An 11,362-nucleotide genomic window follows, 5' to 3' on the forward strand; every position below is an offset into this window, starting at 1 on the left:
AAAGATGAAAGTGGGAAACACACTGTTTTATTTATATATATTCATTTTATTCATTTATTATTGAGTAGAGACAGAGAGAAATTGAGAGGGGAGGGTGAGGTAAGAAGGGAGAGAAACAGAGAGACAGTTGTAGACTTGCTTTGCTGCTTGTGAAGCCTCCCTGCCCCTGCAGGTGGGTAATAGGGACTTGAACCTGGGTCCTTGAACACTGTGATGTGTTAATTTAACCAGGTGAGCCACTACCTGGGCCCAGGAAATAGTTTCAGGGACAAGAAGTGTGTCACTTTTGCTGGTGTTAAATGAAGCATGAGGTGCATCACTGCACGATTGGAAGAGAGACAGATATAAGAAGTGGGGTGTTTAAGCAATGTAAATATGCATTGTTCTAGGAACAAGACTCATAGGATGTATGGAAGCTGAAAAGTTCTGCCACATGCTGTTGGGTAGTATGCCAGCTCCCCCTGGCTTCTGCTTAACCAAGCACCGGTATGCCTGTATGGGATTGGTTTGATCCCACTCAAAGCTGTGGTCTATTTACATAAATCACTTTTACATTTACATAAAGCACCACGCTCCCTCCAGGGCATTGGTGGTTCAGTGGTAGAATTCTCGCCTGTTCCGCCCCCTTTCCTTGTCACACCCTGATTTTCACCAGTCACTTTTCTCTCCACCCTCTCTACATCACATCCTGTTCACACCCTACTTGGAAAGTATATATAAGGACAGCATTGTTCGTTTTAGTTTAGTTTTTAGTCTAGTTTTAGCATAGCTTGGTTTAGGTTGTGCTGTGTCCTGCATGAATAAAGAGATACTGCATGCAGCTCAACCATGAGTCCGGGGTCGTCTGTCTCCCGTCAGTGAAGCTCAGCCTGACAACCTGCCTTCTGCAAGCTGGAGATCCAGTAAGTCTCTTGGAGTAATTGAGTTAAAAACGTGAGAATCAGAGGTGCCCATGTCTGAGAAAAGGGGATAGATACCCTAGCTCAGAAAGCAAACACTTCTGTTGTTAAAATTCGGAAGGCTCTGGCTGGCCGGGCTAGCTTCACGGCAGATAACAGAGACGCGGAGACAACGGCTGGGCAGGGAAGCTGTATTTCTTTATTCAGGAACAAGGATTCATAAACTAAGACAAACTAATCACCAAACAGAACTCTGCTGTCTCTTTGCGGTGGCGCAAGCACTCTCTCTTACTCTGGAACTCAGGAACTTTCCAACTCTGGAACTCTGGAACTCTCGTACTGGGGAACCCCCTGAAACTCTTCCACTGTGGAACTCTCTCTTACTCTGTAACTCTGAAACTCTCGAACTCAGGAACTCCGGAACTCTCGGACTCAGGAACTCAGGCACTCTCAGACTCAGGAACCCTCTCTCAGGGTTCCTTGGGGCGGGGCCAAGCAGGCCCGTGAAATTAACAGGACTGATGCAATTCTCTTGGTGGGGAAGAACTACCCAGTGTAAAGCATACAACACACCTCTTTCCTCTGCTTTCATGTTCTGCTCAAACTCTCAGTGTATTAGATGATTCCCACTTACATGAGTGATGATCATCTATAATCAGTCTACTGATTCAGATAATTCAATGGTCTCTTCCAAAACACACTCACAGACACCCACATGCAATGTCTCACCATTCTGAATGAGCCTACTTTACAACCCAATGAAGTTGACACGGTACATTAGTCACCATAGCAAATGAAGACCTGGGTTTAGGAACCTACTTAACAAGCATGAATTTGGATACCATCTACCATTCGGAACCTCAATACTCAGTGTTCTCATTTCTAAAAGGACAATGCATCAATTTCTGGTGATAATGATGGAAGAAACTAGTTTATGTTGTGTCAACCAGTCATATTCTCTAATTTGTGCATTAAACAGACTAACCAACTCATTTAAAAATGTTTTGTTGTCTATTTATTTTAGATAGAGACAGAGGCTAATTCAGTAATTGCTACTGATAAACCATTTGGGCAACTCGCCTACATTAATTTTTTTCAAATTAACTTTTTTTTTTTAGTTCTGTAAAGTGGATTGATGTAGAGAATTCCATTAGAAACCTTTAAATCTACTTAAAAATACTTTATTTATTTAAAAAAATATATATATATTTAAAGTTGCATGATACATTTAAAGTTGCATCAATGACCAGGTGAAAAGTTCATTTACTGATTTAATAAATATTGAACTAGTGTCTTCTGTATGACTATATATCTATGTCCATATTAATACAACAAGTATACTGTGGTCTATTTTCAGTGACCCAGAATTTGATCAAAACTGTTTTCTTTGGCACAGTAAATAGTATCTGAATTGTACCACCGAAATTGCAAACCTGTTGCTTTGTACACAAACATATGTATCTATATGAATACATATAGTGTATATTTATTTAGAATTATATAAACTGATCTTGGTGGGCTGGAGAGATAGCATTAGGTCACAGGATTTGCATGCCTGAGGTCCCAGGGTCAGTGCCCACCACAGCTAGAAAAGAGAGCTGCTCTAATTTCTTCTTCTCTCTCTCTTATTTTTTCTCAGTCTCATAAAGAGACAGAGAGACACCTGAAGACCTGCTTCACCAATGTTAAAATTGATGTTGGAAAAGTTTGGTCAGTTAGAGATGAAAATATATTTCTTAAAGACTGAAGTGTTCCCTGCAATTAATATAATGCTTTTATTTAAAACTTGTAAGACACTGAAATTGAGCACAGATGCACAAAAGCCTTTATAAAATTTTACTTTCATAGGTCAAAGATTTTTATTTCTTTTTGTAAGGTTTTTAAATTTTTAAAAAATATTTATTTATTCCTTTTTGTTGCCCTTGTTGTTTTATTGTTGTAGTAATTGAAGTCATCATTGTTGGATAGGACAGAGAGAAATGGAGAGAGGAGGGGAAGACAGGGGGAGAGAAAGACAGACACTTGCAGACCTGTTTCCCCACTTGTGAAGTGACTCCCCTGCAGGTGGGGAGCTGGGGACTCAAACTGTGATCCTTATGCTGGTCCTTGCGCTTTGTGCCACCTGTGCTTAACCTGCTGTGCTGTGGCCTGACCCTCCCAGGTCAAAGACTTTTAGAATCACAGATTCCTAACTCCATAGACACATTATAAGAGCAAATCCAGGGCTGCTGAAATAGCTTACTTGGAAGGTGAGTGGCTTTGTGAGGTAGGAGACACAAGTTCGAGTCTGGCCCCCATGGCACTGAAGGAAGCTTTGGTGCTGTCATCTCTTTGCCTCTCTCAGCCTTCCTGTCTCTATCTTTTAAAAAAGCAATTCTAGCAAAAGATTAATTCAATCCAATTATAATTTCATTTGCTTGTTTATAATGCCATAGTGATTTTTTAGGTTGATGAGACAAACATTCCTCACAGCAGGAGGAGTTCAACAATGATTCTGGGAAACACTAATCAAAATTTCCCAAATAAAGGAAATCTGATCAGATTAGCTTGGGTTTAGGTTGTATACTAAGTTTCTGTTTTGATGATTCAAAATATTTGTGGACAGAAACACACAGAGGTAGGGCTACAGAGTAGCAGCAGCTACATTTCTCTCCACTCCTCTCCTCTCTTTCCTACTGTCAACTGTGAATATCAAAGAAGACCACTTGAGACTGCAACAAGACAGGACTAAAATTGCTTTGGGAACACACAAAATCACCAGTGAGTGCAAACACATGTGGATTGCAGACAGAAAGGAGACTTAAGGAGAGATTCCTGGGGCTGAAGCCCATATATCCTCCCAAGTGACTGATAACAGTCCGGCAGTTTGTCACTTGTGGCACCTCCAGTCTGTAAGACTGATGAAGTGAGTAGAGGACTCCTCTAAGGCTCACCAAATGCAAGTGTGAGTCTCCATTGCTACTTCTTCTTAGAGGGTGGAGCAGTAGCCTGGAGGCCCTGTGCTGACATTAGGAGGCAGAGAACTGGCTATGAAACTCAGGAAAGGATCTACAACCCAGTGGATTAGGGGTGGGGTTGTCTAGAGGGGGCCTTTCCACATTGCTCTCCTGATGAATTGGGGAGACATGGTGAATAATTTCCAGAGACTCCACAGAGTATAAACAGGATTTGTTTGGAAACTCACAGGGCCAAATAGTGATGCCAGCTTGGCTCTAGCAGCTGGCAGAACAGTTGAATTGAGCCCAGGGCTTTGGATCCTCAGGGCGTGGGAGTGTCTTTGCATAATCACTGCACTATCTCTCCCCCACCCTGATTTATCTCTTGGTCAGGAGAGAGTAATTAAGCTAAAAAGCCTACTTATAGTTAAACAGCCTTCAGGCTACCATAGCCTACATGGAAGAAAAAGAACAAAAGAAGCTTTGACATCCAGCTTGCTGTGCTTCAACTCAGGGATTGAGATAACATTGAAACAACTGTTAATTTCCACAGCTGTGAACTCTGTAAGTACCTTACTTAGATACAAGTCTAGCCAGGCGAGAGTGATCAGTGGATTGAAAAGTGCTGAGAGTGCTCCCTCATAATACACTATATACAATGGTTAAACCAAGAAGAAACATTGCAGAAATGAACCAGGACACAAACCCAGCTAAAAGCCCCCCCCCCCAAGGTGGAAACAAATAAGAATGAGGTCAACATCCAAATGCTAATGAAGAATTAGTCACAGGAGTGAGGAAAGAATCTGAAAGTAAAGTCATCAGAAATGGGAAACAATAAATGATACTCTGAAAGAAAATACTATCTCCAGGTAATTAGAGAGCTGAGAGCTGAAACCTGAAATAGCTGTGCTAAGAGCACAACTAGCTGAATAAGTTAATACAATATCAGAACAGGGTAATAAAATAGCTGAGCTACAAAAACAACAGAGGGGAGAGAGAATAGAATAAATGAGGCAGAAAAAAGAATTAGCAAGACTGAGAATGAATTAGAGAAAACTAAGAAAGAAATCTCAAAAAGAGATTAAGAGGTACTGAAAACAACAACAGAGACATGTGGGATGACTTCAAAAGAAATAATATATGCATTATAGGCCTACCACAGGAAGAAAGAGAGGGAGGGTGGAAGGAAGCATTCCATAGGCCATAATAGCTGAGAACTTCTCCAGTCTACACAACACAAAAGACATAAAAGTTTAAGAATACTAGAGGGTCCCAAACAGAATTAACCTAGACTTAAAGACACCAAGACACATTCATATTTAGAATGAAAAGGAATAAGGATAAATAAAGGATCCTGAAAGCTGCAAGAGAAAAAGACAAAGAGTCACCTACAGAGAAAAAACCCATAAGATTAGCAGCAGACTTCTCCACACAAACACTACAGGCCAGAAGAGAATGGCAAGATATCTGTCAAGTGCTTAGTGAGAAAGGCTTTCAACCAAGACTACTGTATACTGCTAGACTGTCATTCAGACTAGTAGGAGGCATAAAAACCTTCTCAGACAAGCCACAGTTGAAGGAATCAACTATCACCAAGCCTGCCCTGAAAGAAGTTCTGAAAGTTCTCCTATAACCAATCAGATCTCCATAATTATACCATATAGCAGAACACTCTAAAAGTCTACAAGAATGATGTTAAAATATCTTCAATTTTTTTATCAATAAGTGTCAATGGCCTGAATTCACCTATTAAAAGACACAGAGTAGGAAGATGGATCAGAAAACACAACCCAACAGTATGCTGTCCACAGGAAACCCACCTAACTCAACAAGACAAACACAGACTCAAAGTGAAAGGATAGAAAACTATCATACAAGACAGTGGCCCACAAAAAAGGGCAGAAACAGGTATTCTCATACCTGATACAGTAGACTTTAAAATCAATAAAATTTAAAAAGATAGGGATGGACATTACCTAATGCTCAGAGGATCAGTCAATCAAGGGGACTTAACAGTTATTAACATATATGCACCCAATAAGAGGGGATGGGAAGTGGAAAATAGATACCTGTAGGCCTGTTTTACCACCTGTGAAGCAACCCCCTGCAGGGGGGGAGTCAGGGGCTTGAAATGGGATCCTTGAGCATGTCCTTGCACTTAGAGCCATGTGTGCTCAACCCATAGTGCTACTGCCTGGCCCCCACATCTCCATTTTTCATGTAGTACCTTATATGAGTATAACCTCACAGCTTTCCTCTTTTATTCAGTGGGCTATAATTTTTTTTTTTTAGTAGTAACCTTGATTTTTTTTTTTTTTGAAGTGACTTTAGTTTCCAAGCCTAGTTTCACCTACAAGGGAACTGTGGTCTTTGTGCTTTTCGTTTGAAGCTCATAAATGTTCTAGAAGTACAATCACTTATCTCCTCAAAATGTATTACCTACTCCCTCCCATGTAAAAGCACCAACATAAACGACTATTCTTATTATTTATTTTGAGGGTTCCTTTCAACTCCTGATGCAGTTGAAAGGAACCCCTTGAGGTTGGCTTGTAGGCACTAGGCAAGGGCCCAATTTTTTGACACTTCATTGCTATACCTTAACTATGTATAACAGGCTCATCTTGTAATTTCCATTTAGTTATTTATTTTAAGGTTTTTATTTACTTATTAATGAGAAATATAGGAAGAAAGAGAAAGAACCAGACATCACTTTGACATGTGCTGCCAGGGATCGAACTCAGGACCTCATGCTTGGGAGTCCAAAGCTTTATCACTGTGCCACCTCCCACACCACTATTTATTTATTTTTATTTGATAGAGACAGCTAGAAATCAAGAAGGGGGAGATAGAGAGGGAGAGAGACAGAGAGACAACTGCAGCCCTGCTCCAATGTTTGTGAATCTTTCCCCCTGCAGATGGGGACTGGGGGCTCAAACCTGGGTCCTTCTGCATTGTAATGCATGCATTCAACCAAATGTACCACCACCTGGACCCAAGTGATCCCCTGACCTCTGTCCTAAAACTAACCATTTCTCCTTCCCCTCCCCCTTCTCCCTCTCCCTTTCGCCTCCCCTTTAAATCAATTTACTGGGGGTTTAATGATTCACAGTACAGTTGTTGACACATGACTACAATACCTCACCCCCCCGCACCCCATGACAGGTGTCTGCAAAAATACTTTCACTCCCAGCAATGGTCCTCATCCCCATCATGCACCAGGGCCTCAATGCTCTCTTCCTCCCTTCTCATTCCCTTCTCCCACTCCCCCACCCGCCCCCACCCACCCCGTTCTTTGCTTTGGTGCAATACACCACATCCAGTCCAAGTCTCACTTTGTGTTTTCCCTTTTTGTCCTTGTTTCTTAAGTTTCACTTATAAGTCAGACCATCCAGTGGCATTTAGTCTCATTTTGAGTTAACCATTTCTTTTTTTTCTTTTTCCCTCCAGGGTTATTGCTGGGCTCGGTGCCTGCACCATGAATCCACCGCTCCTGGAGGCCATCTTTTCCCCCTTTTTGTTGCCCTTGTTGTTGTAGCCTCGTTGTGGTTATTATCATTGCCATTGTTGATGTTGTTGCTGTTGGATAGGACAGAGAGAAATGGAGAGAGGAGGGGAAGACAGAGAGGGGGAGAGAAAGCTAGACACCTGCAGACCTGCTTCACCACCCGTGAAGTGACTCCCCTGCAGGTGGGGAGTCCGGGGCTCGAACCGGGATCCTTACGCTGGTCCCTGCGCTTTGTGCCACATGCGCTTAACCCATTGTACCACTGCCCAACCCCCCAACCATTTATTTAAGGAGAATGGTATTTAAGAGCCAGTCTCTGGGTTCTCGGTGTCTTTGTTGCTGAGCTGGAGACAAGAAGTAGCTGTGTGCTGTGCAGTGGGCCATTGTCTTCTTCAATCTGCCTCACCTTGGCCACTTACCTCTAATGCTAACACACAGAAAACCAATCACATCCTCAGTAAAATGGCTAATGACATTTTCATCTCCTCTGGGGCCCTTCTGATTCTGCTGAATCTCCTTCCAGGAGGGAGGAAATCCTATTAATGGCAGAGGGAGAGGAGGGAATGCTGAGCTAGTCGTTGCTCACCTGCCTCTGGCCCAATCCCATCTGAACGTCATTTGAAATCTGTTCCCATCCAGCTCTGAATGGGGCCAGAGGGACCGTCAGTCCTGTCAGGACCGCCCAGTGAATAATGGATTCCCACCTGCTACAGCTTCAGGTTGCCAAACCTTTTCACGACTGAGTTTAAGGCAGAGAATTTCTCCCTGTTTGAAATAAAATTAACAAGAGGGTGAGCAAATTAAAGCCATTCAGAGAGCAAACAGGCATTCTTAAAAGAAAAAAACTCTATTGGAGAAAGGATTTGCAAGACTGTGTTGTCACAGGTATATAATTTCTTTTTTCCTCTTTTATTGGGGGGAATTAATGGTTTATAGTCAACAGTAAAATACAGTACTTCATACATACGTAAAATTTCTGTTTTCTGCATAACACAAACCTCTCACCTAAGTCCTCCGCCAACGTGTTTCAGGCTATAACACTAAGCAGAGGACCCACTTCAGTTGTGTTGTACCCAGACTTCTGCAGGGTAACAAAACTGTTATGAAGCTGGGCTTGTGACCATAGGTTACAGCAGCATTGGGGAACAACACATCAGCTGAATCAGGGGCTCTAGGTGCTGGGCTCAGGGGTCTGTTTTAGCAAACTCCTGTGGACCATTATTATGCAGGTGTAGAAAGATGGTGCTTGGGCTGTGGAGACAGCATAACAGTTTTGTAAAAGATGTTCATGCCTGAAGTTCTAAAGTCCCAAGTTCAAACCCCAGCACCATCATCAGCCACAAATCAGTGGTGCTTGGGCAGCTCTTTGTGTGTATTTTTCTGGATCTCTCTGTCATTAAAAATAAACGAAATATTAAAAACATAAAAATAAACTGTAAATTTGTCTGGAATTTGTGAGGATGTGGTTGAGCTTGGCAGGCCACATTCATCTTCTCAGTCTCTCTCTTTCTGCTGAGAGGTTAAGGAGGAACACGACTCCCCAAGATTTGCCTTGTCTTATCAGACTCCCTGCCTCACAAAGCACCCTGCATTCATGATACTATGGTCTGCTCCCTTTTTATCTACATAATTATTGTTTTGCCTGAAAGATCCCCATTCCATTCCTTTGATCTATCTTCTTTCTACCCTCAAGACCCTCTCTGCCTGCAGGGTATTATTAATCCTTCCAGTTAAAACCCTCGCAACAGCTGCTAAGGAATTTCCTACTTTTCCAGCTTCCTTTTGCCTTTCTCTGCCCTTTTCCAAACTTTGTCAAGCCATTTCCATTTCTGCTTCCCACTTCCGGGTCTGCCTTTTAGAAGCCTTGGCTCTCTGATCAATAAAGAATTGAATTGCCTTTCCGCCATGAGCTTGGTTCCTGAATCATCTCTCTCTCTCTCTCTCTCTCGCATTGCTGAGCGAGTAGCAGCCCAGGCTGGCTCCAGTAGCATTCTCTCCAACCCAGAGAGTACACGCCTGGGAAGAGGTACCCCCACGCTAGCCCGGCATAAATTAAAGAAAAAATAGGAAGTTGTAGCTTTGGCACATGCAGAGAAATGGTCAAAAATGGCCAAAAAAGTTTGGGCCAATCTTCTTAGCATTCTGAGTCTTTAATTTCCCTTTTTGGAACATGTGGTTTACAAAACAAAGGGTTGATCAGAATCTCTGGTAGAAGATTTAGTTTGTTATTATCACAGGTTCTCAAGTATTATCTTCTTTTCTTCCTTTCTTAGATACACTAAAGTGTCAATAGTCTTGGTGCTTCTGACATTTCAACTTTCTGAAGGTCAGGAGTTGGAACTTGACCTTGATTGTCATTGTGTACATGAAAACTGGAAAGAAGAGGCTGGGTGGTGTTGAACACACTACAGTGTGCAAAGACTCAGGCTCAAGCCCACCTGCAAAGGGCAAGCTTAACAAGCAGTGGAGCAGGGCTACAGGTGTCTCTCTGTCTCTCTTTCTTTCTCTTTCTCTCTCATTCCATTCCCTCTCTATTCCTGGCTATGTCTATCCAATAAATAAATACAGATAATAAAAAAAAAACTGGAAAGAAAAAAAAAAAAAAAAAAAAAAAAAAACCTGCAAAAAACAACACAGAAATATAGGCAGGTATAATTTATAAGCAATTGCCCAGTTCAACCTAATAGCTGCTCTTCATAAGAGAACAGAGTATGCTTCCTTTTTAGAAAAAAAAGACTTCAAGATTCTTAAAATCTGGATGGCAAGCATTTGATTCAGATGGTGACCTTTTAATGATGGCAAGAGTGGAAGTTGGTCCTTTGCCCCACACAGTCTTTGGTGTGGGTCTGCAAAAGCTGAAACATGCTTCTATTCTGCCTGTTCTCGAGAATTCAGTGGGCTGACTCTAATTTGGTTGTTTGCTGGAGTGCTTTATTGTCCACTCATTTAAAAAATTTCAAGTGTATTTTTCCTCTCATGTGTATACACCTCCGAGAGGAAAATATTTGCTAATTCTTTCTCCTTCAGCCCCTGCCTGGCGAGCTGTCTCCTTGCAAGATGCCATATTCCCCCCCTCCGTGATCTCCCAGCCTTTCCTTCTCTGAGCATCAATCTCTGTGAGATGAAATTTGTGGATTGGCTTTATTCTGCAAAGGATGCAGTTTGCAAAGTCCCAGGTTCATAGTCATTTGCCATTTCTGTCTAGATCAGACTAAATCTCTCCATCAATCAACACTTCTAGATTAATTTTTTTCCCTCTCTGTGAAATTAAAAAAGTGAATTAAGAGTTAAATTAGGTTTCCTGGCTTATGTATTTATTAATCAATCAACCTTCCACACAATACTAAATTACTCTTTATGGTACTGTATCCGAATACCGATTTCTGTGTCTGCCAGCTCGAATATTGGGCTGGGCGGAGGCAAGACCCTATCTGTTGTGAAGGATTTGATAATGAGCTGTGACCCAGGAAACATTGAAACCCATTTAAGAAGTGACCTGAACAATCTCACAGAGAAAATTAAATGGGTGAAAGATCATGAATAAGCAGTAAATACATATTTAAATAGCACCCAGCCAGCATCTGTTTGGAGCTGTGCAGTTCTTGGTATGACTGATACATGAATGTACATCTGGGTCATTGGGGAAAGGAGCTGGGGTTTCTCTGACTTACAGAAGTTCTTCCCTTTCTTCTCCTTCCCCTTCCCCCTTCCCCTTTCCCCTTCCCCTCCTCCTCCTCCTCATCCTCCTCCTCCTTCTTCTTCTTTTCTTTTTTTTTTTTTTTAAATTATTTGTAAAATGGAAACACTGACAAGACCATAGGATAAGAGGGGTGCAGTTCCACACAATTCCCACCACCAGAACTCCTTATCCCATCCCCTCCCCTGATAGCTTTCCTATTCTTTAACCCTCTGGGAGGATGGACCCAGGGTCATTATGGGATGCAGAAGGTGGAAGGTCTGGCTTCTGTAATGGCTTCCCCGCTGAACATGGGCCATACACCCAGCCTGTCTCTCTCTTTCCC

This window comes from Erinaceus europaeus, chromosome 5 (genome assembly GCF_950295315.1).
Source record: "Erinaceus europaeus chromosome 5, mEriEur2.1, whole genome shotgun sequence".
Lineage (NCBI taxonomy): Eukaryota > Metazoa > Chordata > Mammalia > Eulipotyphla > Erinaceidae > Erinaceus > Erinaceus europaeus.